Source organism: Gallus gallus, chromosome 4 (genome assembly GCF_016699485.2).
Source record: "Gallus gallus isolate bGalGal1 chromosome 4, bGalGal1.mat.broiler.GRCg7b, whole genome shotgun sequence".
Lineage (NCBI taxonomy): Eukaryota > Metazoa > Chordata > Aves > Galliformes > Phasianidae > Gallus > Gallus gallus.
Genome location: NC_052535.1, coordinates 13560605 through 13578494, shown reverse-complemented (window position 1 = coordinate 13578494; position 17890 = coordinate 13560605). Strand labels below are relative to the sequence as shown.

At 41.0% G+C, this 17890-nt stretch overlaps 1 protein-coding gene across 9 annotated transcripts in view; it reads right to left on the bottom strand.

The window, feature by feature from the left end:
- The window catches only part of AMMECR1 (AMMECR nuclear protein 1), a 100458-nt gene that overhangs the window by 72127 nt on the left and 10441 nt on the right, over window positions 1-17890 (bottom strand). The gene's annotated exons all lie outside the window — the stretch shown is intronic.

Here is a 17890-nt window from a genome sequence, read left to right as displayed (position 1 = left end):
GCGGCGGTCCTCCCTCCTCTCCCGCTGGGCCGCTCCTCTGCCCCCCCGAGTGTTTCTTCTCCTGCGGGGAAAGCGCAGCTGAAGGAATAAAAATAACCCCCGGACCCGAGCTCGGCAGTAGCACAGCCCCCGGGTGCTTCCGCACGCTCTGCTGAATAATGCAGGTGACCTCAGGTGCCTCCCGCTTGGCAGAGGGATGCGTTCTGTTGGCGGCACGGAGTGCTGGGGAGCCCCTGCGGAACGGGACGGCCGAAAGCCACAGTTCTGTTCACCTCTGAATTTGTTTGAATTGCAACCCTGGCGTTACTTCGCCTCCCGGGGCAGCGGGCACAGGGCTGGCTTTACTCAGGCACTGCGCGAAGGCACTGTAGTGCTTAAAAACCTATGCATACATCTAAGAAGAAAACAACAAAACATCGTCAGTGTTGTGCAGATGTCTCTGGCATGGGAGGCAGCAGCTGTTTAACACAGAATAGCAACGCTACGACGTCGAGGTAGGCAAGGGAGAGAGAGCTGCCTCATGTAGGTTAACTGTGCAGCAAAATATTGCAGGTTTAGAGAGGCTGAAAGTCACTCTCCAGGCTCAAATGCAGCCTACAGAAAGCCTTTGTGGTTGCGAACTGCTTAGAGATTCGGTTTTCTTTGTTTTGCTGGAAATGAGGAATCAGGTGGTGTAAAACGGTCTTTTTTCCTCTCTTTTTCCTTTTTCCCTCTCTCAAACAACTTTCGTTTTTCTTTAGAAACAAAGGCAGCGTCTTCCCCTTGTGGGATTCATTAGCTTAAAACCAGTTAGCAGTGACACCTTCTGTTGCGTTTGGGAAAATAGTTTCTTCAGGTACTGAATTCTGTCTTTTTCCAAGTCTTTCAACTACGATCTTTAACACAACCATGTAAAGAAATACCAGTTGCAAAAGCTGATGATATGGGTAGAAATATGTGTTGTTCACTGTACTGGGACAGAAAACAGTGAGGTTCGGTGTCAGTCTTGGAGCCAGGGCTGACAGCCTGTGCAGCGTCGGCAGCACCAACAGTGCACAACCATCTCTTTGGTTAAATGTTGTACTGCAGTGCTCCCTGAATGAAAGGGTAAATGGATTATATTACTCGTTCATCGAAAACACTTTACTTTTTCCACTTCTGCAGATGTTCTTATCTGTACTTGCCTGCACACTTACCAGTAGTTGTGCTCTTATTTTTCCCTCAGTGCAATGCAATGCATACAGATTTACCTTTCACTGAGACAGGAGCAAGTATGTGAACACACATGTAGGAATTATTGTTTGGTGAAATCAGGAAGACACAACTCTGTTGTCCAAAACTTCTGTCAGTATCTCAAAGTGGAAAGAACTCTGTAGATTCACAAAACAGTTTTCAGAGCTCAGTGGAATTATTCGGTTTATATATGGATAAGAGTTGATTCTTTGAATTAGATGACTTTGGTTAATTGCAACATCTGTTTCATTGGCCCTTTGCTTCAGTTAAAGCTCAAGTTCCTTTACTGGTCTTATTACAAGGAACCTGAGTGCACTGAGTTCCTTCATTTATACAGTGCCTTTATATCCTGCTAACTTTAGCACATTTTCTCCAGATGATTGATGGGCGTGCTGTGCCTCATGTAAAGTAAAAGGCACTGAGTGAATTCAGCATAAAAAAATCTTTTAGCAGTACGAGGGGTGTCTACTGTGGTAGTGCAATTACATCGGTGTAGCTTAGGTGTGAGGTAGCTCTTCTTTCAGACTGGCTGTTAGAACGAGGGGAGCAATGGAGTCCCAGTGACTTTAGAATTGTCACCTGTTACAAGTGAGAGATTTCAATTATTTTTTAATTAAAAATCACATCCCACGATTCTTGTTAAGCACTTTTAGGGTCATGGTGATAAGAAAAGTAAAACTGCTTGCAAAAAGGTATTTCTCAGTGGTCCAAAGCTGCTCTGAAATATCGCCATTAAACAACAACAGCAAAACAGACTGGCTTGTCCAACTGGTCTCGTTCCAAAGGTCCAACACCTTTGGAATCCAAGATGAAACTGGCACTGACAATAGGGGAGTCAGGTATTTCTCATATAGGCCAAAAGACAATCAGTGTTCTGAGTATCTTGTAATGCAATTACAAACAAGAACAATGAGAACAAGGAAACAGTGAGCCAAAATTGGGCTGCATTGTAAGCAGGAGTGATATAATCCTTGCCCTATTAGTATCAATTCTTTTAATAGGGACTGTGACAGGTGAGAGATTTAAAAGAGTCCTTAAAATAGCACATTTATGCTGTGGTTCCACATGCATTTCTGCAGCAGTAGTAATGTTGATTTAAGCAGCTCTACCTCAGCTGATTGTTCTTTTTCCTGTCCCACCCATTCTTCTGTGTTCATGCAGGTGTTTGTGCAGATGTGAGGCAGAGCATCAAGCTGACAAACAATTATTCTTTTCCCTTGATTGTCTTTCAGCCAATCCGTTCTCCCATCTGGTTTATCAGAGAGCGACACAAAAATCTGTGCTGGTCTATTCTGGGGGGACTGTGCAGGTCTGATTGTTAGGAGCTCCGGGCAACTTTTCAGTATTGTTGGAAAATGAGAAAATGCAGCCTAATGGGGCACTGCACATAGTTAGGGGAAAACTGACAGAAATTATACTTAAGTGCTTGAATTTTAAATGCATGTGAAAAAGAAGGAGGAAAGAGATGAATGGCAAAGGAGCCTTGACGCTGAGGTAGTTTACACTTAAGACTGTGGAAAAGTTAGAGCTAGGGATTGAAAGAAAGGGAAATGGAAAGTCCTCTTTTCCAAATATATCATTTTCCATTTTCTTAGAACTAAAGGAAATATTACACCACCACTTTTTTTGTTTTGTTTTTCTTTTTTTTCTGTACAGTGCATACAGCCAGAATCTCTATGAAGTTGTTAGCTTTATTGTGGAGGAGAAGAGTCTCTACTTACATTCTCCAAAATTCAGAGGGTAAATTCTATCTTTGTATCTTTCCATCATAACAATCTTTTTTTGGATGGCTCTGCCATGAAACTGGAAGATTTACATGCTGAGAATTCCTTTGGTCTGAGGAGTTCCCACCCATTGTGGAGACTGTCTAGACGACTCTCCCCTTGCACTGCAGCCTCCAAGGCATTATGGGTGTAGCTAGGAAAAAAGTGGTTTAGCCTGGTTTGCTTTCTCACATTATTCCCAAGCTGGTTTATCACGCTCTTGAGGCCCATGTGAGTTTTCCTCACTATATTCTGCTTGGACAGAATAGTTGCTGTTCTTTAGTAGGCTCACTGTGTCACAGCTGTGCCCATGAGAAATTAGATGCAGCTCTGTATCTAGGCCAGAAAGTGTGCACCAAATCCAATAAAGCTAACTTGCATGCCTGAGAACAGTAATTGTTCTTACCAGTTAGAGGCCATATCCTGCTATTGTTCCATATATATTAAGGCCTTATTGAAGTCTCTTCTAAAAAATCTTGTACAAAAGCTCATTTCAGGATGTGATACCAGCCAGCAGACAAAAGGTCTTCGCATGTTGTGTTACTGGAATCCTGTTTCATATCTTGAGCTGTGTCATAATTTCAGCCCTCTCTGAATCCAGTCTGTGTTATTTTAAAATTAACATTGTTTTTCAGACATTTTTCACTCTTATGCAAATATAGAGTTTGGTCCTTTTGCACCATCTGTGCATCTGTGCTTGCACTACAAAATTAGGCATGGGTTTCCAAAAAAATCTAAAATGGTATTTATTTATATATCTGGGACTGGACAATCCCCTACCTAGCAGTAAAAACATTACGTTTTAGAAGTGTCAGTGGAGTCAGAAAAGTTATTTAATTAAAAATCTAAAGATCAAAGCACTTGAAATAAATGAAAGGTGAGGAAGTTGCTTTCTCATGGAATTCTTGTCACTTAATTTTGTGAGCTGCAGTCTTCCTCAGATATTATGCTAATGCAATATCCTATCCGTTTGAATGTATTTTTCCATTGCACGATGATAAAGGAATATGTAGCTTACATAGCTATATTCACACTGTAAATTTACCATGGTTTCATTGAGGTCAGTGGAGTGATTTATGCTAGCTGATACATTAATAATAAGCCTTAGGACATATTTTTTGACATGGCTGTTTGTAGTTGGTCTCCTTCACAAAATGTTTTCCACTGCTGTGGAGCAACCATGTGTATTAATAGCATTTCTGATTTGTGAACAGTCCAAAGTGCTTGCTCTAATAAATTAATAAATTTACAACAGTATGTAGGTATCTGTTTATACAGTCATACAGCCACCCCTACTGAAACCTAGCAACAATCTAGCAGGACACAGCAATTGGGGTGTATTAGGAAAGACTGTTATCATTTGTTTCCAAATGAATGAGTAATTTAGGAGGACAAAATGTAATTACTGAGAAATCAAATCTGATCAGAACACCACAACTACATTCTGTGATTCTATGATGAATAACATTTACCTTAAATATTGATGGTCATAAAGACACTGTAATACTATACCCCAAAACTCCTGCAACTGTTTTGGTGTCATGGGAACTGGGAACGCTTGAACTGGGTAAGACCCAACTAGACTGGGTAAGACCCAACACCAAGAAATTTGACTGACAGCCCTGATCCTTTACTTCCCATGGGTTTATAGCCCACCCCTTTTTCTGTAAATGGGCAGTTAGTGAAGGTGCTGCCTTCTCTAATACCTTTATCAAGTCAGATGTTAACATTAGATCATCAGTGTACTGATACATTTTGACAGTAGACCGTTTGTTCCAATCTGCCAAGTCAGGCGCCACCAGATTATGATGAAAGGTAGGCAAATGCACATACCCCTGAGGCAGGACTTGAAAAGTCCACTGCCTGCCCTCCCATGTGAATGCAAACTGGTCTTGGGGTTCCTTAGCAATTGAAATGCTTTAAAATGCATTTGCTAGATCCAGAACACAATGATATGTTTCTGTTTTCCTACTCAGTGTATCTGTGAGGGAGGGGATGTTGCGTTTGGCTGCATGGATTGACAACGTGACTTCATTTAGTTCTCTATAGTAGTCTACCATCATTCACCGCATACCATCTGACTTGCCCAAACGGAGGAGTTTTGTGGCCTGTGTGCAGGTCATATAATCCCTACTCTCTCCAGCTCCTGCGCAGTGTTAGTGATCTCCCATTGCCCGCCCAAGAGCATATATTGTATTGTATTCATGATCAAGTGCAGCTGCAGGAAACAAATGGGCTCGGTTTTTGCATATCCCCTTAAAATTGCCTGCACCACCCAGATTCTAATACATCTTTTTCTTAGTCCGAACTCTCCCACATTAGTCTGGAGAGTCAGACCCCACAGAATGTCTACCCCCAATATGTATTCTGGAATTGGAGTGATAAACACCCTGCACCCCCAGGGTGGGAGATGCCCAATTCCCAGTTTCACCCATGTTTGGGTTACAGAGATCATCTGTCCCCCAAACCCACCTGTCATTGCCTTAGTGCCCAAAAATGTATTTGGGTCACCATTTATAATCGATGTTTCAGCCTCAGTATCCACTAGTGCCATAGTGTTGAATATTCTTTCAGGACCAGTGAGTTGTTATTTCAACTTAGGGCCTCTGGTCCCCTCTAGAGGCCCTAGTCCTGGGGGATTTCAGCTCTCCTGTCACATCATTAGCTCAGCAGTCCCCAAGTCTTTTTTCCTCCTGTGGCTTAGCCACAGCTGCCCAGGCCACCTGAGGAGGTTTACCCTATTTTGATGGTACTGTGAAATCCTCTAGATTCCATGTTTCTTGTGAAATCCTTTCTATAATTCTAATTCCTTCCCTTTTAGAGGAGGATTGGAATCTTTGTCAGTTAATGGTCTCCATAATTGTAATAGGACCTGATTAGGTTGTGTTTTGGTCTTTTTAAATTGAACTCCTGCCCTAATCAGGACATAGAACATTTGTTTTCTTGAGGCCCTAATGGGTCCAGATTGGACTACTTTAGGGGCTGGTCTCCTGAGTCATGGTCACATTTGGACTTCTGATTTCTGCACCACCATTTGCAGATTGTGCCTGGCCAGTAGGCACTCTTTCTCCCCCAGATCCACCACCAATTGGGTGGCCTGTTGTATTATGGCCAGTAGGAGCTACAGTATGGATACTAGAGTACCATACTGGTGTGGTGGAGCTTGTTGCAAGATGAGATCTCTCATTTCTGCTGAAAATTTTATCAGATCCAGACTTTCAAAGGCATTCTCACAGATTGCCTCTTTCATACCTAATTCTCAAATGTAGTTTTGTAAGTCTTCCATAGGTGATCATAAAACTGTGTTTAAAGGTATATCATTTTTATTTGGCCATGTTATTCAGTATGTGGCCATCAGCCATTGAATTAAGGAATGATTTTCCTCATTATGTTGGACTGCTGCTTATAATTTTTGCCTGAGGGCAGGGCGAGTAGTAATGGATGCCAGTTTTGAAAGTTGTGGTCCATTTCGCTACAGCACTTTCTGCCCTCATGTCCCACAACTGAAGCAGCCAGGCTGATACACTTTCTCTGGGTTTTTGCCTAAACTGCTGTACTAGATCTATACATTTGGCTGTCATGTATGGGTATACCATTATACGTAATGTGGTTTGGGTGAGAGGCCACTGGTCGGGGAGCACCCCCACTGGTCTATCTCGCATTTTTTTCACAGAGTTACAACTGGTCCCATCTCAAAGGGATCCAGCTCGAGTGGAGCCTCAAGATCTGACCTTGCAGTTCTTTCATTTATAGTCTATCTCATGTGGGTTCCCTTGTTCAGGGTCTCCAGAAGTTTCTGAAGAGATGTTTCAGACCTTTTGTAGGGGAATGATCAGATTTGGCTTTTTCCCTGTCCCACAGGGGGCCCCATTATTCAATTATAGAAACAATCCCATAATATGGAGATCCTAAGAATCCTGGAACACACACAGATCTCATTCAAAGGGATTCTCCTTCCCCATCCAAAACACCCCATTGCATTACTTACAAATGCCATTTTAGTATTTTTAAGGGTCTTGTGATGGGGTACCTTTAAAGGATTAAATCCCTAGCTAGATCACCAAGAACATACAGCAAAAGAAGGCAATAAGAGTACCTTCTAATGGGATATAAGCACTACAGAATAATAGACAATAACAAAAAATAAAAATAAGCTCACTTCTTCCAACAACCAGCAATGGCTCAAGAGAAGTTCTATCTAGAGAGATGCTGCTTTCCCCGGCTGCTAACCCTTAAATGAGGGTGAGGTCACTTCTGGTCCCTCAGATGTATTGCTTGCACCTGAGCTCCCTGGGTTAGCCATGCCTTCTCACCTGGTGCTTAACCAATTGGTTCAGGCTGTGAGCTGGCAATTCCACTGCAATCTGTTATAGTTTGTATAGTTTATGTACTGTTATATATTTATTTAGACATTTCTTATACTAAGAGGCAGAATCTGTCCTTTATGATGTTTAATATTCTGCAAAATTCAAAAATTGTGGCAGCACAGAGATTGACTCATGGTTAGAGAGAAAATGCACAGTCCTAAATACCATAGTCTAATGAAGATGAAACATGGCATTCTTTGCTTTTACTAATCTGCAGTCTATCATATCACTATATGAGAGCAGACATTTTTTTCTTTACTATTTAATCAAGTATCTAAAGATATTAACGCTAGAATAAATTAAGGGCTTTTAATAGACTCTGAAAAAGCAGCAATTTCAAGATGGTCCACATTAATTATTCTTTAATTAAGTGCAGTATGTTAAGCCTAAGGAAGTGCAGAGATTTGGGTGAAAAAAATGTGGTAGAAATCTATAGAAATTGAACTTACTAATAAAGCTTAATCTGTAATAGGGCCAGCAGAAAGAAGAAAGGACCAAATGTGCCATACTAGAATCTCTGAAGAAAAAGAAATACATGGTTACAAGTAGGAACGGGAAACAACAAATTCGTAATGGAGAGAACAGCTACAGAATGAGGTAACTGTACCAGATTGAGATTTTCAGATGAATGTGAAGAATTATAAGGATAAAGTCGAACCAGTTTATAAAGGTGATCACAATCTTGTTTTCTGGGTCTACATTCAGTATGAAATGTTTCACAGAATCTTTAAAAGCATAAAACTATGCATACAAAGACTTAGCTTGTTGCATTACATGGTTTATACAGCACTGTCACAACCTTGCTCTGAACACCTGAATATTGCACTATAATATACAGTATCCAATCATATAGGCAAATGTGAGTAATAAAACCAAAGGCTCATCAACTCTCTCAGACTATGTCCCTGTACTGCATTTTAACACTACCTTTCTACTTTCTAAATCATTAAACCTGACACACCAAGTTTTATTCCCTTTAGTAGCATTGTTAGCTTGACTGCTCACTAAACGTGAACCCCAAGTGGGGATGACTTCACCTTGGTACTGAGCTTTCTTTGCTTCAATTAACTTTACTTATCTTGTTTCAATTAACATGGCAGGATCTGTGAAAAGGTCTCCTCATTACTGTGAGAAATTTTTTTAAGGCATGAAAAATATGCTTGGCAGTACACGGGGATACAGAAATGACTTAAAATAAATGGCACCTTTTGGCAAATAGAAGCACTTAAAGGCCATGTTTCAGTGATAATAATTGTTATAGTCTGTATTTAGTCCCTCTGTAAAACCTCATTCTCTTGCAAACTACCTACAGACTGCAGGCTGTACAATATAGAAGAAATATCTTCACCCTGTTTGTTTGAATTTTACTTCAGACTTCACAGGGCAGTAATCATGTCTTACATATGCTTCAACAGTAAAAATACTGTGTGATTTCTACTTCAGACATATCTGAAAATGAATAGCTATTTAGAAATTACCTTTTAGTGATTCTCACATTGGACAGAAGGAAGGAATTAGATTTGGATTAGTGATGTTAAAGTTTTTAAGAGCTTGTACAGTTGAACGTGCAAGAGAACCAAGCAAAGCAAGGCTGGAAGAAATGAACCTGTTCATTGCTGATATACATATATAGTACATGGCACAATGTAATTTCTGCAGCTCTTAAAAAAGGAGGGTTCTGTTATTTTTTATTTATCTTAAATCTTAGTAGTGAACAGATTTACAACTTTTTCATGCTGCTGCAGAATTTCTAAGTCACAGCTTGAAGCAGTGATTGAGCACCTGGTGGGAAGGCAGGGCCAACCCAGGGGAGCTCAGGTGCATGCAATGTGAGTGATTGGAAGGGGTGCAGGGATCCACCCCTTCCCAGACCTCATTTAAGGGTTGGCAGTGGAGATGAGGGTGCCTTGTTGATGGTTCTTGCCTACCTGAGGCCTCTTGAAGGTAAGCAGCTTCTTTTCTTTATTTCTGTGCTTAAGGCTATTGTATTTGAGCAAATCCTTAGTTGGTGTAGCCTAGGACCTAGGTCTCTGCTGCTACTGTTGTACTTTCCATTGCATTATGTATGCCTAGGCTTGGTTATCTTGCTGCTGTATGGCTGAATGGGAGTTTGGATCACAGTTGTTTATAAATCAATGGCAGTGCCTGTAATGGAGGAATTCGAAATGTGTGTATGCATATATATTTAAAAAAAGCATCCAGAAACCGATTTAAGAATATGTTCCTTAAGAACAGGGTGTCTGTGATCCAATCAGAAAATGCAGGATTTAGCAAAACGTGAGTGAGCTAAAATGATGTAATAAATAGGAACACCAAATACTGTGACTGAAATTCAGCCCTGGGTACTTAACCTAAATAAGTATTTGGTGGAACAGGGATGTCTCAGAGGAGAGTTAGTTAGAAGCAACAAATACTAGTACTAACGGTTATCAAATGTAGCTGCTTCAAAGCTGGCTGGGCCAGAAGTGGTGCAACCAATCTCTAAGTACAAGGGGTTCTGGTGCTTTCCTTTGCAAGGGAAGACCAACAAAGCAGTGTAACCCTATAGAAATGTGCAGCTTTCCCGAGAGAGGCTGAGTGTGTGGGCGTTGCCAGGGCAGTGGCGGGAGATTTAAACTGTGGTAACCTGCAACTAAGGGTCGGTTACTGAGCATAGCTGCTTTGAAGCCGGCCTGGCCAGAACTGGAGTGAGCAATCTCAAGGTATAAGGGATTTTTGTTGGGTGTGTTTGTTTCTGTTTTTACTGTGACTCGATTAACAAAGCTCACACTCTGCTTTGAAAGGTGCTCTTCACATGGTAGTTGCAGGTAGGATATTACAGGCAGCAGCAGTGTGACACCAGTGTCACCTCAAGTCTGCTTCAGAAGGGAATTCAGTCAAGCCTGGCCAGGTTATGTCATAAAAATTTCTTGGATTGAGTGGGCTTTGTTGTGATTTGTTTATTTACTTATTAGAGCTTTTACATACTGGCAGCAACCTTAGCACGTTGTATTTCTACTGCCAAAAATGCTTCTGCTAAGAGTGTTTATTATTTAATTCTGTGAACAGGTATAAATCATGCTAGCAGAAGATATGGTATGGTTAGAAGTGGCATCAATCATGTTTTTTAGTTGCCATCACTCTTCAGATGAATTCATGGCTGTCAGGAGAATCTTGTACTTATAGGGATGTTGGAAACATGAATCATCCAGTCTGAGAAGGTGGCCAGGCCTTGCTCTGCACAACTCTTGCTGGAAGTGGCTGAGCTGATTTGAACGCATTTAGTTTTGAATGCTTTCTCTTGTGATACAGCTTATGTGCCAAGCTGTATTTCATGCAGGTGTCTGACCATCTTCCTTAGCTTTGTCAGTGACTTCAGTGTGGAAACAAAGGACCAGGAAGCTTCTTTCCCAAGAACACTGGTTCAGTGCATGTGTCTACGGATGCGTCCTTATGCCATAAGTTCCTATGGGCATCCTGTTTGACATATATATTAGGCTTGCATTTTGTAGGGCTCTTCTGTTGAGGAATAAGTGACTGTGTGTGTATATATACATGCCAAATACCACTCAAGACAGATATTTTGCTGGAAGTGACAGTCTCAAATTCTTACTAAGCTGTCACATTAGAGTATTGCTGGCAGCCTCTCAGGAGACAGCTCTTCTATGGTTTGTAATCCTTGTTCTTTGGTGACTGTAAGAGCACAGGGCTCCCAAAAGGTTACTTTCTGTGCCAAACAGAGAAGGAAGTAAGAGATGCTGGAGGACAACACAGAATTTACATAAGAGGAGGGAGATGAGTAAAATGCCTTTCCTTATACCACATGTATTGTGGATATAAACAGGCAGGGGATCAGAAGTGGAATCATAGAATTGCTCAGGTTAGAAAAAACCTTCAAGATCATCAAGTCCAACCACAACCTAACCATACTACCCTAACAACCCACTGCTAAACTGTGTTATCCAAGTAGTTTTAAACACCTTCAGGGATGGTGACTCAACAACCTCCCGAGGGAGCCTATTCCAGTGCTTAACAACCCTTTTTGTAAAGAAATTTTTTCTAATATCCAACCTAAACCTCCCTGGTGCCATTTCCCTTTGTCCTGTTGCCAGTTGAGAAGAGACCAACCCCACTCTCACCTTTCAGGTATTTGAAGGGAGCAATAAGGTCTCCCCTCAGCCTCCTCTTCCCTGTACTAAACAGTCCCAGTTCCTTCAGTTGCTCATCATAGGGCATATTCTCCAGGCCCTTCACCAGCCTTCTTACCCTTCTTTGGACCTGCTCCAGCACCTCAATGTCTTTTCTGTATTGAGGTGCCCAAAATTGAACACAGTACTTGACGTGGGGCTTCACCAGTGCTGAGTACAGGGGTAGAATTACTTCCCTAGTCCTGCTCACCATACCTTTCCTGATACAAGCCAGGATGCCATTGGCCTTCTTGGCCACCTGGGCACGCTGCTGGCTCATATTCAGCCAACCATCAGAGCACTAAGGTCCCTTTCCGTCAGGCAGCTTTCCAGCCACTCCCCTCCAAGCCCGTAGGGTTGCCTAGGGTTGCTGGGGCTGTTGTGACCAAAATGCAGGACCTGATGCTTGGCTCTATTGAAACTCATACAGTTTACCTTGGCCCGTCTATCCAGGTCCCTCTGTAGTGCCTTTCTACACTCCGGCAGATCAACATTCCATCTCAACTTGATGTCATCTGCAAACTTACTGAAGGTGCACTCAATCCATCTGATTGATAGACTGATAGGTCTGTAGCTACCAGAATCATCTTTCTGGCCCTTTTTGAAGATGGGCATTGCATTTAGCAGTCTCCAGTCCACCAGGACATCCCCAGCTAGCCAGGACTGTCAAAGGATGATGGAGAGTGGCTTGGCAACCATATCCACCAACTCTCTCAGCACTCTAGGGTGCCATCCATCTGACCCCATGGACTTGTGAGTATCCAGCTTTCAGAGCTGGTCCAAAACCATCTCATCATGGATTATGCAGGACCTATTCTGTTCCTTATCTACCAGCGCTAGGGGCTGTGTGCCCAGGGAGCAACTAGTCTTACTATTAAATACCGAGGCAAAGAAGGTATTAAGTACCTCAGTCTTATCCTGATGTTGTGAACACTTAGATTCATAACTCTTGCCTGGCAAATCTTGTGTGTCATCTTCATAGGCTTTATGAAGGTAAATTGAAGATGACTTGAGTTTTCTCTATGAATTTTGGCCTGAAAGGGTAGAATCCTTGGTTTTCCAAGGACTAGAGAAGTAATGCCATATGTGACATACGTATTCCTCTTCCCAGTACATAGGTAAAGAAATATGTGAAAGACCTTGTGCATGTATAGATATTAAAGTTACGTTACCTATGTTACCATAGTGTTTTACCTAAGTTCCCATCCCAAGTTGCCATGAACTATATTGTGTTAACATCAGTAAGAAAAGCAACCATATCAAATGTGAACATATTTATATTTTACTCCAAGGTCTGAAGTTGTAGTTTGTTATGGGGTGGACTCCGTGACTAATCTAGGAAGTTGTTTGAGGAAAAAGGGTTGGAAAAAAAAAAGTTGCAGAGCAGAGAGGATGTGCCAAGGGAATGGTTTGAGGATTGTGTGGTTGTGGCTTGTGCTGTTCAGTCATAAAAAGGAACACAAAGACTAGAAATACATTAACCAAAACACAGTTATCTAACGTAACAGGACTTCTTTCTAGTCCTCTTTACATAGTTGTCCTACTAGGGAAAAAGTCAGAAAAGCTGTGTGGGCTATACGGAGTTCAGAGAACTATTTGAGAAACCATTAAATGAAGGTGGAATATCTTCCTGCTTCAGAACAAGAATCACCAGATGAGCTTTGTAAGTTGCACAGTGGAAGAATATGATTTATACATTGCTGAATTACATTACTTTTAATTTTGAAAGTCCGTTGGCAGTATCTGAACTTCTGATATTATCTGGGTGTCTAGCATTTGAACTTATGTACAGACAGCTAAAGCTGAGCTGGTGCTTCAGAGGGAGAAGAAAAATGCCTGTATCTAAACCCAATAGATGAAAACAAATTGTTCATCAGAAAAATGAACTGTTTCTTGAATCCTGTGGATTACTGGTTGAAGTGTGTGGTTTGATTACAGTGATTGCCTTAATGCAGACTTTCAAGTCTTAAAGGCCCCATGAGGGCGATGCAGGAAGCCTATTCTATCTACTGCATATGAAATAAGGGGTATGAACTGCTGTTTTCATACATTCACAAATTCAAAGGCCCAAGGAAATAAAAATAGCCACTCATGGTAAGTAACTATCCTTTACATTTCTTTCACATCAAAGATAAATTAAAGGTTTGGAGGTTTGTTAGTTCTTGGTTTTGTTCAAAGCCAGTATATTATGAATTCATTTGTTATGAAGCTTTCAGTGTTTGTCTTAAAACATTTCATGTCTTCTGGAAACATAGTCACTTGTTTGTATAGCATTTAGTATTAGTGTCTTTGTAATCATCAGTATTTGAGGTAATTGCTATTCATCATAGAATCACAGAATCATTTAAGTTGGAAGGGATCTTTAATAGCCATCCAGACTAACTCCTCCGCAATGAGCAGAAACACCTACAGCTCCATCAGGTGCTCTGAGCCTGTCTAGCCTAATCTTGAATGTCTCCAGTGACAGGGCATCCACCACCTCTCCAGGCAACCTGTGCCAGTGCCTCAGCACCCTTAATGTATAAACAAAACAAAAAAATCCAGCTCCTTCCTTATATCCAATCTAAATCTGTTCTTTTTGTTGGAAGCCATTTCCCTTTGTCCTATCACAACAGACACTGCTAAAGAGTCTGTCCCATTCTTTCTCACATCCTTCCCTTTAGAAACTGAAAGGCTGCTCCCAGGTATCTCTGAAGCCTTTTCTCCCCCAGGCTTCACAGCCCCAGTTCTCTCAGACTGTCTTTGTAGGGAAGTCTTTTCATCCCTTGGATCGTTTTGTTACAACAGGTCCAAATAATACTATAAATGAGGTTCAAATATTATAAATGAATGTACAAGTGGAGAAACTCATTGATACGTCTTCCTGAGATGACAATGCGAAATGTATGTACTTTTCACTCATGAAAATCTGAAGGCATTATCTTATTCTAGCTACTTCTAAAATGGTTAGAGCCAAAAGATGGCCTGCTTTAAAAATGTTAGGCAAGTCACTGATGTCATTGTCACGTAGTTCGTGGCCTTTGGTGTCCCAAGCATATGCTCCCTCAGGAAGCCCACAGCTCATCATCCAGTGTGCAAAAGGAAACACCGTCACTCAGTTTTCTGTTTATTACCAATGCATTAGCTTGTAATTTTTTTATTCCAATTTTTACTTTTAATTTGCTAGGTAAAGCGAAGGTGGCCTCTTGCAAAGCTCTTCTGTAAAACAAGGGCATATGCTCCATGAAGCTTGCAGAGAGCTGTAAATTAGTTACTTTTTAAAAATTAGGCAACTGTGCTTACTAAGTCTCCTCCTGGAAAATTAGGAAAGGAGGTGTGTTAGAATGGATATGCCCAAAATCATAGGATTCCTATTTCTCAGTAGGAAGGGAAAAAATTACAGAAGATTCACTTCATTTTTAAAGGAAACAGGTGCAGTTGAGAGGGTGTTTGAATAATTGATATTGGGATTAAATTTCAGAATGTGTTTGCAGTAGGACAGGTCTCAATTTGAATCATTGTAATTTGTGATATGTTGTCTTGCAGCACACAGCAAAATATATTTGTTCAAAATCTTATGAAACAGTAATTACAGTAAGTAAAGGCAATTGGCAGTGATTGAAACGCTAATAATACATTGCATTTCAAACATTTGTTTAAAGTGACCTCAGCCTGTTATTTTACTGCTAGGAAAAAACCTCTCAAATCAAATTTGTCTACCACTGAGATGTCCTTATAGTATGCACTAGCCAGATTAGAGCTAATTGCTAATAACTCATTCACCAGAAGGTTTGCTATTATCAGCTTTGTTTATGTAAAGTGCAGGTTGAAAAATAGTTCTATTTCTTGCAAACGGCTGTGCAAATTTCATCTGCTTTTATTGGATGTCATCATCTCCTAGAAATGATATGTTATTGCTCTCATAGTGGGGGGGAAGCAAATATAATACAGGTTTCCAAGAACATTTTGAGTGTTAGTCGGCAGAATATATTTATATTTCTTAAGCCTATAATATATAATCTTTCTGTTCTGACTACAAATAAAAATTTGCTATAAAAATCTGTGCTGAGAAAGGAATAAAGCTTCTGAAGGTGGTATGCATACACTGTATATTTAGATGCAAGCATGTATAGAAGTGTTACCTTCTTCATTTTTCACTTTTGCATTACCCTATCTTGTGTCCCAGTGCTCTTCGCTGCTCTGATGGAGGATGACAAAAACTCAGAGGTGGATTCCATAGGAAAACACATACATCTGCAGCCTCTCTACACTTGTGTTTAAATAATGTAAAATTGCATCATTTAGCTCTTGTGATGATGTGCTCTCTGACATTTCCAATAGATAGAATTATACGGTTTCTGCAAGAGCTATTCCTTTCAGCTACTTTTTCTATAATGGTATTTTTTGTAACATAGTTCACTGATTCTCAGTTGTATTTCTTCAAAAGAATGGAGGCCTTATTTTAAAGTAAATGACATTTTTACTTAAAACTTTAAAAGAGGAAAAAAATATGAAAACCCCTTCATAAAGTTTAAGCAACTTTGTGGCATTTGGACAGAAATCCTTCCTTTTCCAGCTGTACTGTCTTCCTCAGTTCTAGGGAACTTTCAATATGCTGCTTATAGGCACCAGACAAGATGAGGAGAATGCAGTAAGTTCTTCAGCCTCTGTAGTAGAGGAGCTATATTCATCAGATAGTTAAACTTCGGGTATACAGATATCAGTACCTCTATTGACATACAAATGCATTTAAAACTCTTATTTATGAGCTTGCACATAGCTGCCTGTGTCCTGGTGGTGCAGGAAAATGTAGTTTTGTTTATTTTGTAGTGAGCTTGTTCTGATTCTAAAGCACTGAAAATGCAGTGCAGTGTTCATATTTCAATCAGTGCGAGGGAATCTTAAATAGCTGATTTCAGTATTCTGCTTGGAAACACTTGCTCCATTTTCTATTTGGCACATTTTTACTGATCTCCCCCCTCTACCTGTGACAATTAAATACAAAATATTAGTTCATGTTCTCTCAGGCAATGGGATACAAGTTTTTATGTATTAAAAACTCTAATTACACTGCCTTTTTTTTTAATCTAGGGGCAATAGCCTTTCCTCCTCCAGAGGTAGTTTTTCTTGGTTATTTGTTTTCCTTTTTTCCCCCCTTGTTCTACTGAGGTAACTGGTTAGGACTTGATGCAAAGACTCTTTAAAATCAATGCTGATGATGATAGTGGGCTTTGGATTGAGGTCTCGGGGCTGGAAGAATACATTCCTTCTTGGGTTTGAATTTTCCTTAATAGGAAGGAGAACAATCCCAGATATCTGTAGGTGAGTCGTTCTGATCTCAATGCACAAAGATGTTTGCCATCGGTATGAGAACAACAAACACAGTATGGGGGCCTCCATATCGTTCCATTCTTTTTGCTCTGTTGGGACAGGTGTGGTGGAGTAGAGCAGCATATGTCTGCTCCGTGCTACCCACGCAGTGCAGGTAAGGTAGGTCTGGCACCTGCCTGAGCAGAGAGACGGGACCCCTCCCTGCAGGTGCTGTGGGAAGGGCTGCAGGAAGGCAGGGGTCTGCCTGCGGCTCAGCGTCCTTCATTCTCAGGTGCTGTCAGGGTCTGTCTGGCCCAAAGCAGTGCTGCATCTCTGTGCCTATGCAAACTTCGCTGCGTAACTTCTGTCTGACTGGAAGGATAAAAATAATCCCTGACATAAATCAACTTCATTCTGCCTCAGGACATAATTTAAATACCTTCTCCTGGGTGTTCTTCCCTCTTTGTAAAAGCAGCAAGTTCACTTTCTGGCCTTCACACTCTAATTCTAGAAAATGGTTAATGAGGGGCTCTGCCAGTGAGGGTAGAGATGTCACTGCAGAAGGATACAGTAACAGGAGCCAGACAGGCCTAGGGAGTCTCTTGAGTATTGCCTTTCCTAAGATTGTAGGACCAAAGTGTTTCCAAGAAAGGTATAGCAGGACCTTTCCTAAGGGAAGCAAGGGAGCTAATGAATGAACCGCTGCTTGTCTCCATTCAGAAATCCACTTGAAGATGTGTGGGGTCACAGATCTGAATATTGTCCCATGGGTATCCTCTCTACACACATAGTGGGGTTTTATTCTTGTTGTTTGGTGTATTTTAAAGAATAGTCAATAGGGTTGGGCTGAAATCTTTATCAAAAAGTTGACACTATGGATGGTGAAAAACTACTACTAAGACCTAGCTTGTGTAATAAAAACAGCTAATAAGGGTTTGCAATGTGAAGAGGCAAAAATGAGCAAAAAGAGAGGAAGGGTGTGCTGTCAGTGCAGCTTTACAAATGGAGAAGGGGCCAAGCCTTGATTCTGCAAAGTATGGAGGCAGAACCTGATTTTTAGCATTTCTAAATGTGTACATTTGAACATATTCTG